The 22,551-nt window shown below is 31.1% G+C and overlaps 1 long non-coding RNA gene across 1 annotated transcript in view; it reads left to right on the top strand.

The window, feature by feature from the left end:
* The window catches only part of LOC148306892 (uncharacterized), a 123,029-nt gene that overhangs the window by 23,002 nt on the left and 77,476 nt on the right, over window positions 1–22,551 (top strand). Inside the window, exon 2 of the long non-coding RNA XR_015837935.1 lies at window positions 20,082–20,104. This is a non-coding gene — a long non-coding RNA (uncharacterized LOC148306892). The remainder of the gene's footprint in view (window positions 1–20,081; window positions 20,105–22,551) is intronic.

Raw genomic sequence — 22,551 nt, 5'->3', positions numbered from 1 at the left:
AAAATACTTAATGAGAAGCAGCTTGTATAAAGCTGTGATATTATGCAAAAAGATACATTTTTACGTATGAGAGTATTTCAGCAACATAAAAAATTGATATTAATATAAAAACATATTGTTTAACAAAAAAAATCGTTCATTACTCACGCCCTTATTTCATCCGTGTTCATACCGGATGTCATAAATTAAGCCGGTTAGTCGTTTGATTTGAAATGGTCAGCGCGCTCGGCTACCGTACTGAAGGTTTTGGGTTCGATTCCCAGGGGGGTTTAATAAATAAAAGTAATTTTTTCACATTAATATTTTTCAATAGTGTCCTTAAACGGAGGGCAGATCACCTTTGTTTCATGTGTAAACGTTCAATATAACACTATTTTTATGATACAGTGCCCTATGCACCATCGAGTGCGGATGAGGGTTTTAAAGTCTTATTTTTTTAAGAAGTTTTAAAATTCACAACGGAGAAATTCGAGTTATCAAAAAAAAGCCTATCGCTGTTAATTTAAATCATCGATATTCAAATTCCACAGGTTTAATTTTGTTTTCCCCGGGAAAATATAAAGGTACATATTTTTTAAACCTCTCAATATTACAAAAAAATATCCTTTGACATCTTCTTAGATGTTTTAAATTAACAAAAGTATTCCGTAGAAAACAACATTATTCCACATTGCTTTTCGTATCTTAATCTAATCACATAAATAGAGACAATCATGGAAATGGATACCAATTAGCTAGCATCCCAGACAAGATAATATCTAACCTATTTTTTTCCTTGGAGCTAACAAATTTTCCGGGCGAAACCTACTGTAAAGTTTAATTATAAAACCATTAAACAGAAGGGAAGAAATAAATTTCATCTCTCGCCACACAATTTTACGTTCAAACAATTTCGCGCGGGAACATTTGCCTACAAATATTCACCTACCTTATTAATTACTTAGATAAAATAAAATATCTCATTTCAACACTCTCCTTATCATTCATCGTTCACTTTGTGTAATCCGTTAGTATCACACAAAGTGAATGATGAATGATAAGGAGAGTGTAATATTACCTTACCACAAAGCTATCAATGCTTTCAATATAAAAAATATGTATCTTATTTCAGTTCGTAGTCAAAATCAATAGTTCTGGCTTGGCTCATATTTTTATTTTGTGTACAAAATTATATATTTATACGGTTTCTTCCCTTTGATCACCCGATAACATGAAAATGATCAAATCATTATCTAAAATTGTATTTTAATATCTTTGTACGTGAATAAATATATGTTTGTCCAAAGTGTTAAATATTTTAAAGATACAACATTTTGAGTGTGTCCAAATACTTGTTCACAAAATCTGGATTATCTCCAATTACAGGAGTTATTTTCATATTATTTTTGACATCTCATCAAAGATGAAGAAAAATATGGAAGTCTGGGCTTAATAAAAAAGCTTCTTTACATCTCACCAATAGATGTCTCTAGTGAAGTTCTAGTGATTCTAGTGATGACGGTCGTCAGCCCCGTAAATGCCCAGACTTCCATATTTTTCTTCATCTTTGATGAGATGTCAAAAATAATATTTTAAAGATATTCATCGATTGGCTTAGAACACTTCAATATATAGTTTCAAACATTTTTAATTTGTTGCCGATGAAGGTAAGAGGTCAAAATAAAATATGCAAAAAAGCAAAATAAAGAAATGGGTTAGTTCTATGAAAATTTTAAAACAGTTTAAATTTTTTTTTGTGTATATTAGGTTTAAATCGATAAAATAGGTGAAAAGAACTAAAAAAAAGACAAGACACACAAGGTGGTTTGGTGGGTCTACGCAAAAAAATATTTTAATTACGTTTATAATTTTTTAATGAATGTATACTGTATATTTATTTATGTGTATGTATCAAATGAATGTTTGATTTTTTTTATAATCTCCCATTTAAACATGCACATGTTATGTATTTAAAAAAATAAAAATATTCCTGCGGTCAAAATCTTAAATCTTCTTTGTAAAGCACGGATAAAAACAAGTTTAACATTTTCAACATTTTGAGTGTGTCCAAATACTTGTTCACAAAATCTAGATTATCTCCAACTACTGGAGTTATTTTTATATTATTTTTTGACATCTCATCAAAGATGAAGATGAAAATGGAAGTCTCGACATTTACGGGGCTGACAACCGTCATAGGCTGACACATACTAATAACAAGAGTTTCTACTCAATAAAAAGCATATTTTCATCTCACCAATAGATGTCTCTAGTGAAGTTCTAGTGAAGTTCTAGTGATACAAGAATAATGTTTCAAAATTGGTTCATATATAAAGAACTTGAGTAGTATGGTTGTCAATAATGGGTAGAATTGGTGAATGTTACACGTGTGTAAGTGATCACTTAAAACCACCCTATGACGGTCGTCAGCCCCGTAAATCCCCAGACTTCCATTTTCTTCTTCATCTTTGATCAGATGTCAATAAAATAAGTTTAACATTGTTCAACTATTTTTTAACACCATGAATTTTCATTCCAGTCCTTCGCACACATGCAAAAAGAAGAAATAATAAGTTGTATGTGAAACTAATAGAAAGTTAATTTGTGACACAGCTAATTGGGGTTATAATTTCAACCTGATGAAAAGAAAGACACTGACCGTGAGATACAATACGGGCCCCGACATCAATATCGGAATAAGAGCAAAACATATTATTTTTACGTCTACGAGAAGTTGGTTTTCAGACAATGAGTTTTCCATTGTGCTCTCAGGCTGTTCTATTGTGCCGGAGGGCTAATTTCCGATTTACCTTCGTCTTTTCCCGCCTAAAACGGACGTCGTTTTTCTTATTGTATAAATATACGGGGTGGTCATGAAACGAATGGCCCTTGGAACCTTTCAACCTTACAAATAAAATTTTTATTTTTATTACCATCATTAAAATGTTTCAATACCAAGGGGATAAAGGAATCTGAAATTGAATACAATCAATACCCATCGCAAGAATTTATTTCCGTTTTTTTAATACTATTTTTTTAAAGTCTGTAACACATAATGAAAATAAATCTCTCTAAACGTCTAAAAAAATTAAAGTTGGATAAATACTTTAAAGAAATTAAATTTATATTATCCACTGACACTTCGTGATGGAATTGCATTTTTAATTTATTATTAGATTAAAACCAATATTTTTAGCTTTTCCACTTTTTTATTTGACCAGCGACCGGGTTTCGTCGTTACCGACATCATCAGACCAGTCTGATGATGTCGGTAACGACGAAACCCGGTCGCTGGTCAAATAAAAAAGTGGAAAAGCTAAAAATATTGGTTTTAATCTAATAATAAATTAAAGAAATTATGTCGGGACCTACATATTTGTTTAATTATCAGGCTGTAAAAAAATATCGTTTTTGATAGAGCCTACTGGGTTACAACTAATTAATCGATATATTTCCCAAGTTAATACGACTTTTTCAGTTGATATTAAACTCTGTATTGATTTTTAATATCGATAAAAAAATCTAACCTGTCAATTGGATGATAAAATTGTATTCTTCTTCTTCTTCTTGGTCTTGTGGCCTGTTTTTAAGAGGGATTAGCCTCCTGCGATGTCGATTCCCAGCTATCAATCCATCTTTTTGGTGGTCTGCCCGAGAGTTGTCTAAATTGTATTTATTTATTGATTTGGCGTTTAATTTGAAGAACTCCATATTAATTTATTTATTAATTTTAAATCAAACACAGAATTTTTGGGTCTACTAAGTTGTATTTTATTAACAAAAACACGTAAAAAATAATATTTTGACTTTTGTTTCGCCTTATTAGGGCATTATCAAACGTTTTTTTAATAAAATACAACTTAGTTGACTCAAAAAATCTGTGTTTGATTAAAAATTAATACATAAATTAAATTGTATTTGATGATATAATTGTAAAAGTTCGGTTTCGTCGAGCGCCCACAGTGGGAGATATTGTGGCAGTCCATAGATTATATTATAGTGGCAGCCCACTTTTTCTTTTATTTAGCTTCTGCTGGACATTTTGTATACAAAGAAATATTGTAATTGGTGTAACTTTAAATGATTAAAGTAAAAAAACGCCTTAAATTCTAATTTGTAATATGTTGATTAAAAATAAATAAATTGAATTGAATTGAATAATAGTTTTTCTAAAACAGTGGTATTTACCAAGTATCAAAATGCAAACGAAAAATAATTACTTTTGCAAAAGTTTCATTAATTTCATGTCGGCCTGTATGCTGAAAAGCCTTCAACGGGAAAAATCGGGTTCCTATTACGAAAGGAATCCAGATACATTATTATCTATTTAAATTACACGGCGGAGTTAAGGGCTTTGTTGAAATTCCGCCTTAAAAACATTTCCCGTTTTTCGTGGAATGTTTCTCTGAACTTGTTCTCGCGAAACAAAAACAAACATCTTTTTTGTTTTATAAATATGTTTCTAAAAAAAGGTTCATATTTTTTTTTTGCGCTCAATTATTGTCTTTCGTTTCACGGTTGGTTGATATGAGAATCAATCAAATAATTTTTATATATTCGTTTACATTGTGCGCTATATTTAACGATAGTATCTTCTTTTTCATGGTCCTGTCGGGTCCCACCGACGTTGACGATCATTCGGGAGAAACCTAGTCTGTCCTGGGCAGCACGACACAGCTCCTTTACACCTCCCATCCCGGTCCACTCTCGAATATTCCGAAGCCAGGAAATCTGCCTCCTTCCAACCCCTCGGCGACCCTCAAATCTTCCCTTTTAAGGCCAGTTTTAGAATAGTCGAATGGCATTTCGCTTCTCATTTTGTGATTAGTATAAAATATATTTTGTTTAAAAAAAACAATTTCTACATTTAACAATTTCTAAAGTATTTTTACTTAATTTGGCCCTTTACAATTGATTTGAACTTGTTTAAGAATACAACATTAATAAATTTACCGCTTTAATTGGCGAAAGAAAATTTGCTCTTTTTTGTATGTTTTCCATAATTTTTCGAGCATCTCGGGAAGTATATAGATTTTTTTGGTACAAATGTTTTGAGCTCGTCAATACCATAGTCCGACGCTTGCTAGCATACACTTTACTTTTCAAAAAAGAAGTTCGGAGGCTCCTGGAGATAACGGTGACCAGTTAATTTAGCCTTTTTTGACACGTCCATGGATTTTCATTAAAAACTGCATTGTTTAATTTGCACTGTATTTGGAATACAAATTAAAATGGGTAGAATGGTGAATATTACAGTGAAGGCAATTTTGGAAAAATTAATTTGCTTTTACTCTTTTTTTATAACAAGCGGAAGTTCAATTACTGAGGTAGTCTTACTTAATTTGGTAAGCATAAATATTTAACCACTATTCATGGCGTATAAAACCACGAAACGTTACGTTGAACATAAACCTTCCGTTCTAAGCAATCATATTCTTAACATGATACGACTTTGTTATGTAAGTACAAGAAAACCGGATTCTCTTAACTTATAAATATTAAATCTACTCCTTGGCAGGATAAAATCACAAATAATACATCACAAGGTATTCCACTTTTGAGGAACCAATTGGTAGAGTGCTTGGAGTACAACACCGAAAAGGAGGCAAATATATATATGTATATATATATATATATATATATATATATATATATATATATATATATATATATATATATATATATATATATATATATATATATATATATATATATATATATATATATATATATATATATATATATATATATATATATATATATATATATATATATATATATATATATATATATATATATATATATATATATATATATATATCGTAGTCATACAGGAGAAAGTGACCAAGTGCATTGTTTAACAAAAACGTGATTATTGACTATTTGCTATCTTACTAGATTAATATTGTCCTGAAAAAATTTCAAAGGATTTTAATCTTGGAAGTATAATATATTAACTTAGTAAAAATGACTAACTGCATTGATGTTTATTTTCTTACCAAGCAAAAGTGACTTAAATGGCCCTCCTGAACATTTTACGTTTTGGTAGTTGGTCACTTTCTTCTGTACGACTACGATATTATTTATTAAATTATTATTAGAATTTAAGTTTTTTTGACAAGTGTTTTTCTTTTACGATTCCATCATGTATTACCACACAGTGAAAGTCGAAACAATGCATAAAATGATTCTAGCATTATAAATAATCGGTCAGATAATAAATATTTATCACTTACTAAATAATTTATTCTTCATAAACAAATTTATGGTTACACACTCGTTCCTGTTGTATCATTATTATTTGTCTTTTGTAGCATATGAGATGAAATAGGAATTTTAAATTATTGTATCCTACCTATACATAGTACGAAGTACCATGTCTAGGTAGGATACAAATAACAGTGCGAATCTGGTTGGGGGCAGCAGGTATTAATACCACCCTTATAGCGAAGGTAGCACAGATGCTACCCACTAGTTTTGCGGCTTTATAGTCCCCTGTACAGAGACAAAATCCCACGGGAACGAGTGTTGTATTTGCGTTTAGGGTCATTAAATGAGTTTTTTGAAAATTGTATCAATGTTTTTTTATCTAAACTATGGCATTTTATACAAAATTTCTCTTAATAATTTAATATAGCATTGTTTTCTTAAAATAACTAGTCGGTTTTATTTACTGTGGAAACCACTGCATATTTTCTTCAATTTCATATTTTGGCACCGTGCCTATTAAATTATAATTTTGTTATTTAAAAAATATGAAAAATTAATATTATATCAACTACCTTATAACTACTGTTTTATTTTTAACATTGTAAATGTATCAACTTATTAATATACCACAACGTATTCCATATTGAGATACATACTTACCGTATATCATTAATCGATTAATTAAATGATTATAGATTCAAAGAACATATATTTTTAAAAAACCTGAGAGGTTGCTTGCGTATGTATAAAATAAAGTACTTTCGGAATTCACTATATTTGTCACTGTAAATAACCTGGCTACAGATTACTCTCAGAACTGGTACTTGTACATCGCCGCTTCATAATTTGTTTTAATTTTTTATGACGCACGGGTGGCCGCGACTCCGCGCTATATTACCAAGGGTGGCAACAACCGGGGAGGGTGGCGTTAGCTGGGGGCTAGGCTAACACACGTACGCGAATAATATTAATGCAATTTGTTATACTTAGATGGGGGTATATGTTATTTATTTATTGCATCTGTTTCGCGGTATTAGAACGGTGATGCACGGTAATAGGATATGTAGACGTGCCGTTTCGTTTATGGGTTGACGAAATGGAGAACGTACTCACACAGGGACAATGACAAAAGCTAACGGCCTTTATGACTTTTCTGTTCGAGAAAAAATAGCGAGGATACTGTATAAAATATGTCATTATTAAAATATTATAAAAAATACTGTTTTATACTGGTATGACATGACATTTGTTTATCATTTCATTTAAAATTTATATTTGAAAACAAAACACAAACTAGTCACAAAATGATGATAAAATTTTAAAAACATTTATTTGAGTCAACTTAAACGGCTTTTAACATATAAAATAAATATTCACGAGTTTCACTTTAATTCTTGAAAAAAAGGCAAATTTCTTTTGAAATTAAATTAAATTTTTAATTGATTAAAAAATGGAAATAGGTGAAATCACTTTTTAATTTGCATACATGAGTATGCATATTAAGAGGTGTTTAAAAAATAAAGGTATTTTGCCGTTCTTTTACTTTTTATAGTGCAATAGTTAATTATTCTGATAATATCTGATAAAAATTTTAATACATTCTCGGTGATATTATAATAAAATATCACTGAGACTACATTAAAACTACAGAGATTAACAAAACATTAAAATTTCTAAACTAACAAAGCTAAATATTTTGAAGTCAATTAATCAAAATATGGAATTTAAGTATGTATCTCCTTCTTCCTCAAACCCTTATCCGCACCCCATTTGGTACATAGGGCACTGCATCAATTAAACGCAGTGTTATCTTGATCGATAACATATGAAGGAAAGGTCCGCGAAAACCCTCCGCTTCAGGTACCAGTCCAGGGTAGTATTGAATAAATATTAGAGTGAAAAAATCACTTATATTTATTTGACACCCACCTGGGAATCGAACCCGAGACCTCCAGGATGGTAGCCGAGCGTGCTGACCATTACACTGTAGAGGCGGACGTGAAACAAATATATCAAAATTGACTTATTCCATACTCTGAAATACTGAACGCTTTCCTTTCTAGAAAACCAACAAAATATAAGCATGTGTATGTTCGAATTTTTTAGTAGAATTGCGTAATTCTAATAAACAGTCTTGAATGGTCCTGGCACAATTTTTCCTTTTAAAGGCTCATTTTAGAAAACATAATGCTTTTTCTTTATTACACGTATAAAACAAACCAAAAACCTTTTTCTTATTTTCTTGGCCGTTAAACTAAATCAAAAAAGCTACAGAAGTAACAATATTTTTCTTTTACGTTTTAAAAGTCTAATGATTCCCTGAGGCGTTTAGGGAACGGAGAAATGATTATAGAAGCATGAAACTGTGTAGGTACTAATCCAAGAAACGATAATACGAATGAATAAATCCTGCAGCTTCAGTTCTCGCTACAAACAAACAAAGCTCAACATACTTCACGTTTCATAGGTCCTTATTGTGCGAACGAAATAAATCATTATTATAAAGACTAAATTAAAATTACAAAACATTTTTTTGGTGTTTCATTTTACCTCTTAATAAAAAACATTAATTTCAAGATATTTTAAATAAGGCTCCAAAACTCAATTAGTTAGGTAAAATAACTAATTTTAGTTACATATGTATGTACTTATCTTTTATCTGTAAAAAGACAAAAAACTTATAATAATATATACTGTATGTTATTGATGGTAATCATTTTCAGCCTGTGTTTAATTATATTCCCCTATAAAGGGATACATATCATGATTAAAAGCTTTAGAAAATTCTCAAAATCTAATTTATTTGCATTACTTTAATGTATTTAGACTTATTACAACAGTAATCGTATGTTTACATACAATTTTCCATCACATATGCCATTATAATGACTATATAATCCAAACAGTGGGGGCCCGTAGACAAATGTTATTTTTTATTAATAAAATTTGCATTACCCTCCCTTATGTACTTGACGCCAACGAGCAGCAATGTTTCATTACGGAAAAGATTAAGTTTACAATGGCTGAGTATAAAAGTTCCCCTTTCACTCAGTGTATGTTCGAAGTCCCCGGTGTGCGTTTTTCCTTTCACGAATCCGTCCGAGGAGTTCTCTATCCGGGGGTGGAGCTGAATTACTTGCATTGCTTCGAATTAGTAACCTAATATTGAGGCAGAAAGCACATTTGGCATGATGAAAGCAAATGTATTTAGGGGGGTGAAGATTAACCTTCATAAGATAATTTAAAAGTAAGTATTATTTACAACAGTACAAGTTGTATGTATTTTTATATTTTTCAATTTATTTTCAGTATAACTTATGTAGTTTTAGTATAATATATTTTTTAAAAACGTAATTTCATTTTTGTACGTCTGTTTTTTTCTTTATATTAATTTTCAATAAAATAAAATCATAATTTTATATATGTTAACAGATTTCAGTAATATTTTTTGCGTTTGCTTTTTTATAACTGTTTTAAATTCATTATTTATACACTCAAATAAATTTAAAATGATAAAATAAATTTTTGAGGCTTTCTGCAGGTGGGATGGATGGTAAGTAACGTTTTGGAATTTTGAATGTTTGAGACCTGCATATTTGTAATAAATACCATTTGGATTCCGGCTGTTAAATTGTTTTTTTTTCTTAGTCCAAAAAGTTCTATTTTTTTAAAGAGCGTACATTAATTATTAAAATAATTGTTTAGAATTAAGAAAATTGACATCTCATTAATCCCCTTAAAAATTTATATCATGAAGGAAAAATATTTATTGTTTTTTTTTGCAATAAGAGTGAATCGGACTCAAGCGTTTACCAGGGCACTTCCCTATTGTAAATTTAATGTAAATATAAGAAAAATCCTCTCTCTTAAATACAGTCAAAACATAAATTCAATTTGAATAACATTTTTTGTCAAAGCAATATGATATTAACCGAACGACATTAAGGTACAGTCGCCAAATTTCGTCCCCAAGCTTAATTTCGTCCCCATCGGTATCTTTTTTCTAAGTAACACCATCTAGTTTTTATACTTTGAATCTAAAGTAAGTTTAGACAGTAGGCCATTGCAAAAGTTTGGCGGTTTGGCTGTGTTAAGATATTTAAAAATTGAAACTGTTCAAAGTGAGTTTTGATTGAAATATTATTGTTTATGTTTAATATTGACGTCTTTGACTTATTGAAACGAAATATTGGCAAAATTTGTTGTTTCCCCTTATGTTTAATACAATCGTAATTTTATTTAGGTTATGACATGTGTTTTTTATTAAATGGAGGTTACTAACACAGTTGGCAAATTCCTCATATCGTCCCCTTACGTGAGCCTAATATCGTCCCCGGGGCGATATTTAGAGCACTTCGTCATTCGTCAGTTATGCATTTTCTGTAACTGTTTTGAATACTTATTTATTTTATTTTTAGATGCTAAAGAGCTTGCATCTAAAAATAAACGCAAATGAGGCATATGCAGCCTTTGAAAGTTTTATTCGTGTTTTACCGCACCCCAATGGTGCATAGGGCACTGCGTCATATAAACGCAGTGTTATCTTGATCGTTTACACATGAAGGAAAGGTGATCAGCCCTCCGCTTCAGGTGCCAGTCCAGGGTAATATTGAATAAATATGACAGTGAAAAAATCACTTAAATTTATTTTACCCCCCTCGGGAATCGAACCTGGGACCTCCAGAACGGTAGCCGAGCGTGCTGACCATTAAACTACGGAGGCGGACTCGGAGGAGGCGGAATGTTAAACTAGGCTAGGTCAATAAAATGAATGAGCTTAATGAGATAAAACGACCATTTGTGAATTGTAATGTATTTGTCAAAACATGAAAAGCCTTTCTTTCCCTCAATTTCTTTGCCCAGTAACATTTTTCAATGTCAAATGTCACTGTGAGTGAAATATTTATATAATCGGTCTTTAAGCCATCGATTTCTCGTGATTATTTAATTCGACTTGAGAAATTGAATCAAATTACCTTAATTTCCTTGAGAGCGTTGTTTACCTGTGAAGGTAATCGTTTCCACATAAATTTGTTTGTGAAATTTCATTAAGTTGGAAACGGCTTCATCATTGTTATACGTTGTTGTCTCTACAACATCCACGAGGAATAACTAAATAGAGGAGAAATATATTTTCACTCTTAACCTTATTGATTGATAGAGATGAAAATATTAAGTTTCTGTAGAAATACCCTATTTCTGTTTAATTAAATACACTACATTACGCCTTGTAAATGATGTTTAATTTATTTTGAGAAAATTGTTTTGCGGCATCTAATAACACCTGATAAATTTCTCTTCGCAATTAACCAATTGGTTTATTTTTAGTAAATTTGATTACATTTGATTATTTTCATTTAAAGCGTTTTTAAAAAAGAGTTGTATTTCAAATGGAGTAAACTACACTTATAAAAATAACACATTCTTAATAAATTTAATCTTAAGAAAAAAACGAAAGAGATATGTAAAAAAAATGGAAAATATGTTATTTCATATAATATTTTTTTAAGAAAAAAAAAATTCATGTAAAACATTTCAAAGAGGAAATTTGCACCGTAATTTGTCATTATTACAGTAAAACTTCAGACGCCTATAACGGACCTCTATTTAACAAACTTTGGATAAACGCAAAAAAATCAGTCATATATATATAAATATACCCTAAATAATTGTCCCCAGTCCGCCTCCGTGGTGTTATGATCAGCGTGTTTAGCTACCGTGCTGGAGGTCCCGGGCTCGATTCCCAGGGGGGGTGAAAATAAATATTAGTGATTTTACACTGTAATATTGATTAAATATTACCATGGGCTGGTTCCTGGTGAGAGAGAGTGATCACCTTGCCTTCATGTAAGTAATGATCAAGATAACACTGGGTCAATTCGATGCGGTGCCCTATGCACCATTGGGTGCGGATAAGGGTTATAAGTAAAATTAAATAATGGACTTTCGGTTTTATTGGACACCCCTTCCCCTAATTAGTTGCTTTTGTCGACTTTTACTGTACTTTTTTTTTGTTTTACTGTTTTACTGTGATTAAAGAAAACACTTCGTTTTTTACCACTTGAGTTTAATTATAAACTACATGTTTCAGAAGTTAAACTTCCATCATTCAGGTCTGTACAGACCTGAATGATGGAAGTTTAACTTCTGAAACATGTTGTCTATAATAAAACTCAAGTGGTAAAAAACGAAGTGTTTTCTTTAATCATTGTAACATGTCTTACCACAAAGTTAATGCCGAAACAATAAATAAAATACTATTTTACTGTATTATTATTGTATAATTTTAATATAAATTTTTCGACGCTACTTATAATAATATCCTTTATCGGTTGTTTAAAAGAATAGCTCAACAAACATTTACAATAAACGACGTACCTACCATGTCCTTACTCAAGTACATACTGAATGCAAAAAAGTGTACTGTACTAAATCACAAAACACACATTGTTTTATTCCTCACCACTCGCGACCGGCGGTGATCGTGCTGCCGAACGATACCTACGGATTACGCGTTTGTTTATATTAAAGTTTACTCTTGTGGTTTAGTGTGATCTTCGATTGCCTACGTAAACAGGGATGAAACATTGAATATTGTATATTATGGGATGCTTTGTGAGATAACTCTTTCACAAATATTTGCAGGGATAGCTTTGAAATCGATCCGTGCAATATAATACGTTATTAAATGTGAGCTTAGAAAATAATTAAAAACATAATGCCCCAGTAAATTGTTTTAAAAATAAATTCTACTCGTCGTATAAGAGTTTACCTACATTTAAGTATGTCAGAAAGAGGTCTAATAACTTATTGGCAACGTAAGAGAACTGATGAATCAATAATAATATAAGTTATTGTTTCGACATTAACTCTGTAGAATGACGCATTAATTATTTTTTATTGAATGCGATCTCTCAGAAGAATGTGCGACAAAACGATGTATGATAGATGTTCGAATAGTGAAATAAGGAAGGAATGCAAAGCTGAGACTAGCATTATCGGTAAAATTAAGAAAGGTGTGTTGAGATGGTTTGGACTTGTAGAACGAATGAGTGAGGAAAGAACGTTAAAATAAATTTATGAGGCGAATGTAATTGGAAAAAGGAGCAGAGGAAGACCGAAAAAAACTTGGCACGATCAAGTTTGCCAAATACTTGAAAGTGGTCGGGTTAGGAGTCAAAACAATCAGCGTTTATGTATGAGGCGATGCATGAACGTAGAAGAGGCGAATAATGTTTGCAAGGACAGAGTGGTGTGGCGCTCTATTCTCTCTGCCTACCCCTGAATAAAAATAATTTAAATTGATGTAAGTATATTAAGTGCAAAATCGTACTCAAAATTCAAAAGCACGCGAATTAATAAAATCAGATAATAATTGGTCTAAGTTTACTTATCTCTTATACATACGAGAATATCTTCTTCTTCTTATTATTGTAGGCCTTGCGTCCTGTTTTTAAGAGGGATTAGCCTCCTGCGACGTCGATTCCCAGCTATCGACCCATCTCTTTGGTGGTCTGCCCGGGAGTCGTCTACCTTGGGGTTGGCCCTACAGTGCGATGTGGGGGAGTCTGGATGGTATAACTTTCCTCACATGCGCATATCATTGTCTCCTTCGTTGCCTTCCCCACCTAACGACATCTTCGATCTCACATATTTCCCTGATCCTGGCATTTCTTATATCTCGAAGACTCTTGCCTGATATGCTTCTTAGAGTCTTCATTTCTGACACTCTAAGCGTGTTTTTTTGTGGCAACGGTATCTGCTCTACTTTCGATTCCATACGTCATGATGAGTCGGACACAAGTTTTGTAGACCTCGATTTTGCTGCCGATCTTCATCTCAGGGTTTTTCCATATAGCATTTTTCAAGCATCCTGAGATGGCTGCAGCTTTGTTCACTTACCCCATCACTTCGCATCGCAGATCCGTTTGACCACACAGGTCCACACCCAATGGGCCCAAAATATGGTAGAGTAGAGCGGCTGCAACTGCACTGCTTTCCCTTTTTTTTTCTATGCAATGTCTTCTTCTGTCCGCCTCCGCAGAGTAATGGTCAGCACGCTTGGCTACCATTCTGGAGGTCCCGGGTTCGATTCCCAGGGGGGGTCAAATAAATATAAGTGATTTTTCACTCTAACATTTATTCGATATTATCCTGAACTGGTACCTGAAGCGGAGGGCTGATCACCTTTCCTTCGTGTGTTAATAACACTTCGTTTAAATGATGCAGTGCCCTATGCACCATTGGGGTGCGGATAACGACTGAATCGGAATGAAATCGGTAGTAAATATGAAAAAAATCTTATTTATATTATGCCTTGTATTTATAAGCAGTGTAAACTAATGGAAATAATAAATAATAAAAAAGGATTGCTCTATAAGTATGAATTTTCAGTATTCATTCACAATTCACTTCGACTTACCTCCCTAGACTTCAGCTCGGCTGCTATTAAAATATTTTCAGCATTTGCTTCGGAGTTTCCATAACAATGACAAACTCAATACCTTAAGCAAGACAAAGCTTCAGTGAATGGAGCGCATGACAAGTTTTCAATTTTCCCCAATGCGTTTTTCTCAATTTCATACTCCCATAAAAGAACCCGAACGACAATATTCGAGAAAATGTTACTTATAAATACATGTATGTGTCACGTGTCTTCTCTATTTATACACTCTAGAAATTGAGCGTAGTGAACCAATTTATATATTTATCTATTTTTATCTCTTTGAACTCACAATCCATGATTAAAAAAATATAGTTTTTGAAAGAGATGAATGTAGATCTGAGTGTAAAATATTGGTAAATAGGGAAATTATGGAACAGGTAGATAATTTCGTATGTTTGGAGAGTATGTTTGATAAATATATAGAAAGGAGAGAAACAGAGTACATAAATGGTGCACTCAAAGTTAAACTTGAGAAAGGTGTGTTGAGATGGTTTCGATATGTGGAACGAATGAGTGGGAAAAGAAGCAGAAAAAGAACGAGAAAAACTTGGCATTATCAGATATGTCAAATACTTGAAAGTAGTCAGGTCAGGAGTCCTAATAATCGGCGGGCATGTGTGAAAAGACGAAGAAAATTTGCAGACATTTGGCGTTATATTCTCTCTGCCTACCCCTACTGGGAAGCGGCGTGACGGTTAGTTAGTTATCCATAATGCTCCAATTATTTGTTATTAAAATATATTCTACCACAAATGTAATCCTATTTTTATTGACAGACCCTTAAGGTGATATTCGCAAGCACAGGATTCATTCCACTGCAGAACACCGGAGAGGTCACATGTCTTTTCACGAAATTCTCTAAATTCAAACACCATGTTTCGAGTTTGATCAATGTATCTAGAAGTTCCAAGAATTTAAATAGTGTGGTTATCAATCATGGGTAGAACTGGTGAATGTTACACTTCTGTAAAGTGATCACTTTAACCACTTTATGATGGTTTTAAGCCCCGTAAATGCCCAGACTTCTATAATTTTTTTCTTCTTTTTTGAGATTTTAATAAATTATATTTGTGTTATTTTGTTTTCATGGGTTAAAATTAAAGAAGCTCTGTTTATTACGAGGTTATTTATAGCTACACGAAATCCTAAATTACACCGTAAATTATGAATAAACACACCATCCCCGATCACTTTCACTGCCGAATAAAGCTAAACATACCGTCCTTCCATTTATGTAATTGAATAAAAACATACACGCAAGACAGAAGCGTGGAAATTTATTTCTTATTTGAACAGAATTCCTTTCAACACTTGGGAAGCTTTTAGCTTGCGGTTCTTCGTATAAGCGCGGGCAACTGAAGTCCTTTATAGGCGCAAGAGACGAACATAGAGCTTCTACTCCGTGTAGGTGCGATAGAAGCGAATAGCGGTCTTTTCTAGGGACGAGGGACGGAGAGGTCTTTTATTGTTTCCTTAGCCTTAGACGGTCGTAAAAGGGCAAGGAATCTACTGCTCATAAATACTTCACCACAAACAATAACCGACCGCGGTCGTTCGGAGCTTGAACACAGGTGGAAAGATACTGTTAACCTTCCCCTCCCGGTGATATGTATTTACTGCAACTCGACTTTTCAAATGAGAATATCATTATATATTTTTTTATTTATTTATTTCATAGAAGCATATTTGTTTCGGATTATTACAGCTCTATAAGAATGGCCTGTTTTGATCCGAAATACTTACATGTTAATACATTTTTTTTTTAATTTTTAAATTTTATAAATTACATACAATAGATACAATATCAATTTACAGTATAAAGGTTTTACAACAAAATAATTACACCTGGACTTTAATTAATCCACTTTCTACCTTGTCTTTAATTAATTCACTTTCTACCTTGTCCTTTCCAACGAGAAGCAACCAACGATGGACTCTGTTCTTGAAGACATGATCACTACTGGAATTCTTAATGGTTACGGCAGCAAATTAAATATCGAGGAATAAAAGGTTTTTTGCGCAAAACTTGTTTCTAGGGATAGGCCAAGATAGTTTATATTTAATGCTGCCCGGGTTCGAATATTTTGTTGAGTTCTAACCTTTTCCATTTGATTCCATAAGTGAATCACTGCTTCTTTGATGAACAGTTACCGTATGTCTATGACCATGTAGCTTCTAAATATAATAGATACGGGCTCACAATTGTTGTATTCCTCCGTAATATAATTATGTATTAAACGAAATTATTATTACAATGATTAAAGAAAACACTTGTTTTGTACCGTGTTGAGTTTTATTATAGACTACATGTTTCAGAAGTTAAACTTCCATCATTCAGGTCTGTATAATAACTTTTATTATAATAAATTATTATTTTAATATAAGGTTATTCATTTGCAGCGACGGAATCAAATAATTTGTTAAAAAATCGGGAATAAAATCCCAAATCCACAAACGTTTCTGTGTGTGCGCGACGGTCGTGTCGCTACGCTAGCTATTGCGGCCACTTACGATGTTTTTTTTATCATTTTCAGATAATTATCAGAGCTAACATTACAAAATTGTTACATTTCAACTTCAACTTTGGTCAATAAAAGCAACATTTAGGAATATTCACATTTTTCCCGTTTTTAAATCACATTTTCATATGGTATTCAAAATATGTATTACCGGTACACGCGGAAGTGTTAAGCACCGTATGGGAAGGGTTAACAATACCATTTTACACACCTTTCTACAAGATTTGTAAAAATATACGTAATAGGATATACAATTGGCATGTATTTACCTATTATACATGTGGAGCGATAAAACGTATTTATTTACATTCTTCTGCCTATTTATCACACACCAGGTAAATTTGAGCAGTAAAAATATAATCGTAAGGGTTGGCACAAAATTAATCTACACTCAATCAGAAGATGTCATAATTTTTGCAAATGGCGTCGTACGTCAATAATATTTGACATTTGCGAACTAGACAACTGCAGTATTCAATCGAATTTAGGGTGGCACAAAATAAATCATCCGATTTTGTTATTTAACAACTTCTTTACTTGAGTTATTAAAAAAATTATTTGGACCTTGAAATTTTTGTTGTTTAGTGCAATATCCGTATAATATCCGTCAAGTGGCTGCCGCCAGTGTTGATACACATTTGTGCCAGTTTTTTTAATCTTTTATAATGTTCTATTTCACAAATGTCAAATATAATCGACGTATGGTGCCATTTGCAAAAATTATAACATCTTCCGATAGGGTGATTCATTTTGCGCCATTCTGTATATATGTATACATTGGTATGAAATTACGTCTACGGTTACGGCATAATAAATCACACTGATTTGATTTTCTTTCTACGTCATATTTTCCGCTATTTTAACAATTTATCATCTCACGTGTCCGATTCATAAATCATTTTTGCATCCGTTATGTACAATATACAAAAAGTTTATCGCATACAAAAAGTTTAAAAATACTTTAAACACTTTTACCGAATGCCGTTCAATTAGTAAAACGAAGGAGACTTTTTTATGTTTAAATATAAATGGGTTTTAAATATTTTCCCGTATATGTTTTTTTCTAGAAAAATAATAGAATTACAACGCAATAAGGAAAAAAATGTAAATGGAGGTAAATAAAAATAAAGTTAACTAATGTATTCTATATTATAAAATAACTCTTTAGCTTGCTGGTGCATACAATGTTACTTTTAAAGCTACCTAATATCGAGCACCCATTTGTGCTTTGAAAGCTGATGAATTATCAGGTGGAGCTTATCATCAGCTTCATCTCTTCGACCTTTAACTGCATACTTTTGTAAACTACCCTAGTATTGTAGGTCTACTGTAGCCAAAATACCAAATGAAGTCACGATATTTAATTTTTGCTTCAGGACTTCTTAAACCTTACTGTAAATCCATAAACTTATGATGTTATCGATAAAGAAAAAAATGTTTTCGTTTATTTCTGGATACATGTGTCTAAAAGTGTACTTCAGTAAACAAAATGGTTCAGTGGGAGTGTTTGAAACACATTTTGAACATTGATATATCGTAGTCGTACAGGAGAAAGTGACCAACTAACAAAATATAAAAAAATTCAGGAGGGCCATTTAAGTCACTTTTGTTTGGCAAGAAAATAAACATCAATGCAGTTTCTCATTTTCAACAAGTCAATATATTATACTTCCAAGTTTATAATCGCTTTGGGATTTTCTCTGGGCAACATTAAGCTAGTAAGGTTTCAAATAGTCAATGATCACGTTTTTGTTAACAAATGCATTTGGTCACTTTCTCCTGTACGACTACGATATTTTTATAACGTATAATATTCAAAAAAGAAAGAAAAAGTAATTAAGAATGAAAAAAAATCAAACACTTTTTCTAAAAATAAGAACCATCGGATTATATAAGTATGAAATACTTATACTTAATTATAAAAAAAGAATTACTTAACAAAATTTGGAAAAACATCATCCCTCAATAAACGATACGTAACAATTATTTTCTAGAGTTAATTATGTAATTTAAACATAACTACTAGTAGTACCATCACCCCGTTTGCCGGCTGGGGTAGATAAAGAGGATAGAACACCACACTCATCTGTCCTGACTTACACTCCTAGCTTCCTCCACGTTAATACATCTAGTCATACATACCCTCTGATTACGTAGACTTTTGACACCACCAGATTTTAAGTTCTCATGTGATGACCAGATGGGTTTTTTGGTCGTCGTCGTTCTATTCTCACGTTTACATTCGAAAGCATACTTTCTTAGTTATTCTTAAACATTACCATTTTTTTTAATACTTTATAATTGTTATAAAAGTATAGTATACACATCCTTTGTTGTTGTCGATTATAAGCTACAAGGATTATACTAATTATAGAGTATACATATGTATGATCAAAGCAAAGCATTTGCAAATTGATTAATTGGCATAATTACATCCCTTTCATTTCTGAACTGTGAGAATATATATAATATATATATATATATATATATATATATATATATATATATATATATATATATATATATATATATATATATATATATATATATATAAATATACATATTTATATTTATATATATAAATATATATATATATATATATATATATATATATATATATATATATATATATATATATATATATATATATATATATATATATATATATATATATATATATATATATATATATATATATATATATATATATAAATATACATATTTATATTTATATATATAAATATATATATATATATATATATATATATATATATATATATATATATATATATATATATATATATATATATATATATATATATATATATATATATTTATATATATATATATATATATATATATATATAGTAATATATTTATTTATAGATAAACACGTAAATAATATTAATATTTTCTTTTTTTTTCAGAATTTCACCTGACCGTCTGAGCGGTGAGTTAAAACAAAATTATTTTATTGATATCTCTACATTGATGAAGAAGAATAAGAAAATCTGTTAGACATTATAATTTAGTTTTAATAAAACATTTATTGTGATCTTAAAATGAAGTTATATTTTAATTTTACAAACAATTAAGACTGCATTTAATGTCGATAGTAGATCCTAATCTGGATATGCATTTTTCATCTAAAATCTTATCAACGGTTGAGCTTTGTCCGAGTAAAAATTGATATTAACATCGTCACTCAAAATGATCGGCATTTTGTCCTCACTTTTGCTTACAATATTGGACCTTCAAAAGTGGAATTGTTGATGTATGAATCTACAGTAAAATATGCAAGCGTCTACTGGTTCTCTGTGCTACGTTTTAACACCGTACATGTACATAGTGTGTAGAGCTCGACATGATAAAGGGGTATTCTCCTACCAAAAATTACATATATGATTTATGAAAAAAAGCAATATAAAATGCAAATCAATTTGACCTAGCATGTTACAGAAATATATGTTTATTCACAACATATAAAGAGATTTAACGTTTGCGATGGAGACAGCAGTGTTGTTTGTTTTTCGCAGATATTTTGTGGCACATTTTATAAACTTTATAAAATTAAACAACTTGGTTTTTACCACTTTTTTATTATTAGTTCAGTTTAACCTACCGGTTTCGACAAGAACGTTGTCATCATCAGGGTTTATTAAATTCTAAAACATTAAAATACTCATAATTAATTACATTCCCTTACCAAAAACTTACCACACTCTGTAAAAATCGGATTTTAGAATTTAATAAAAACTGATGATGATAACGTTCTTGTCGAAACCAGTAGGTTAAAGTATACTTATCATTAAAAAGTGGTTAAAACAAAGTTGTTTTATTTTAAACAGTAGAAATGGTTTCAATTGCTGGTTGAACTCAAAGGTCAATTTTCTCTACAGGGCCTTAAATGTTTCTCCTCTAAAATATATGATTCATTAAAAAAATGTATTTTTTCATGCATTTTAAATATATTTTCAAGATAAAATTTCATAGATTTTCAATCCCTTAAATTACGTGACTATCTTTATCTTATCAATGACCCAAAACTTTTACATGAGCTGCTTGAGCGGTAACATTAAATAGTTAACAACCGCAATGGACCTCGGGTGGCCAACAAAAGGTTTTACCGTAACAGATGGTTGTGGCACGATATCACCGTACCAACAACCCTTGAGAATCAATGATGAAAACCTCTTAAAAACCAACCCAATTCATTCGGCTACTTGAACATGGTTACGCAGAATAAAAATATAACACCTACTAAAATTACCTACCTACCGGTAGACATGAAGTAGTGTTTTTAAGTGGTATTACAAAAAGTGAACGATGAATGTTATTTATCGATAATTTTTGTCATTCACATATCGGAGGAGAAAGTGACCAAGTGCATTTTTTACAAAAACGTGATTATTGACTTTTTGACATCTTACTAGCTTAATATTGCCCTGAAAAAATCCCAAAGCGATTTTAAACTTGCAAGTTTTATATATTGGCTTGTTAAAAATGACTAACTGCCTTGATGTTTACTTTCTTGCCAAGCAAAAGTGACTTAAATGGCCCTCCGGAATATTTTACGTTTTGTTAGTTGGTCACTTTCTCCTGTACGACTACGATCTTAACATTTTAATTAACTCAATGTGTCCTTTCTGGATTTTTTCTTGTCTTCTTAAAAAGAACGATTTATTTAATAATTTATTCGTTGCTCATATGTACCATCATCTAAATACGGATGTCGTGGCCGAATGATAAAATTTATTCGTTTGGATGATTTAGATAATGAGTGATGAACAGATGTTTCCTGATTCAAATTATGTAAGATCTATTAATTACTGTTAGTGCATAAAAGGATACCCGATGTATTCAGAAGGGGGCCAAATCAGGTGATGATCAAATAAAATACCAACCCTTTTTGAAATTTCTGTGAGAAAGGGACCAATGCAAATCATCACCCTTTGAGTCAAGCATGTACTGAAAATTTTTCCCGTAGTGCAAGAAAATGCCTTTATTCTATAAAAAAACTTGAAATGAATTAAATTTGTATCGTTATATACATACATATTTTTAAAAAATGGATATTTAACGATGTAAATAATTATATTTATTGAGTGATAACGATTCAGTAGTATTTACACTCGCTAATGAAGTATATACATAAATAAGCGCTTAAATTTACTTTTTGTATCAATTTAACAGATCCTTTTATTTATTTTCATGTTTTTATTTTTTTACCACATAAAACCTCATTCGAAATAACTCATTTTCAGTACATTATTTAAATAATTTATCAATGAAATATTGATTATAAATATCTCTTACAAATATAATTATAATAATAATATTAAATTATTTCGATATTATTTAGATGTATTAACGTTTTTTTTGAAAATTACTTGATGA

Source organism: Brachycentrus maculatus, unplaced genomic scaffold, assembly GCF_059751285.1.
Source record: "Brachycentrus maculatus isolate JH-2025_06_01 unplaced genomic scaffold, ASM5975128v1 h1tg000221l, whole genome shotgun sequence".
Classification (NCBI taxonomy): domain Eukaryota; kingdom Metazoa; phylum Arthropoda; class Insecta; order Trichoptera; family Brachycentridae; genus Brachycentrus; species Brachycentrus maculatus.
This window is presented reverse-complemented; position numbering and strand designations above follow the sequence as displayed.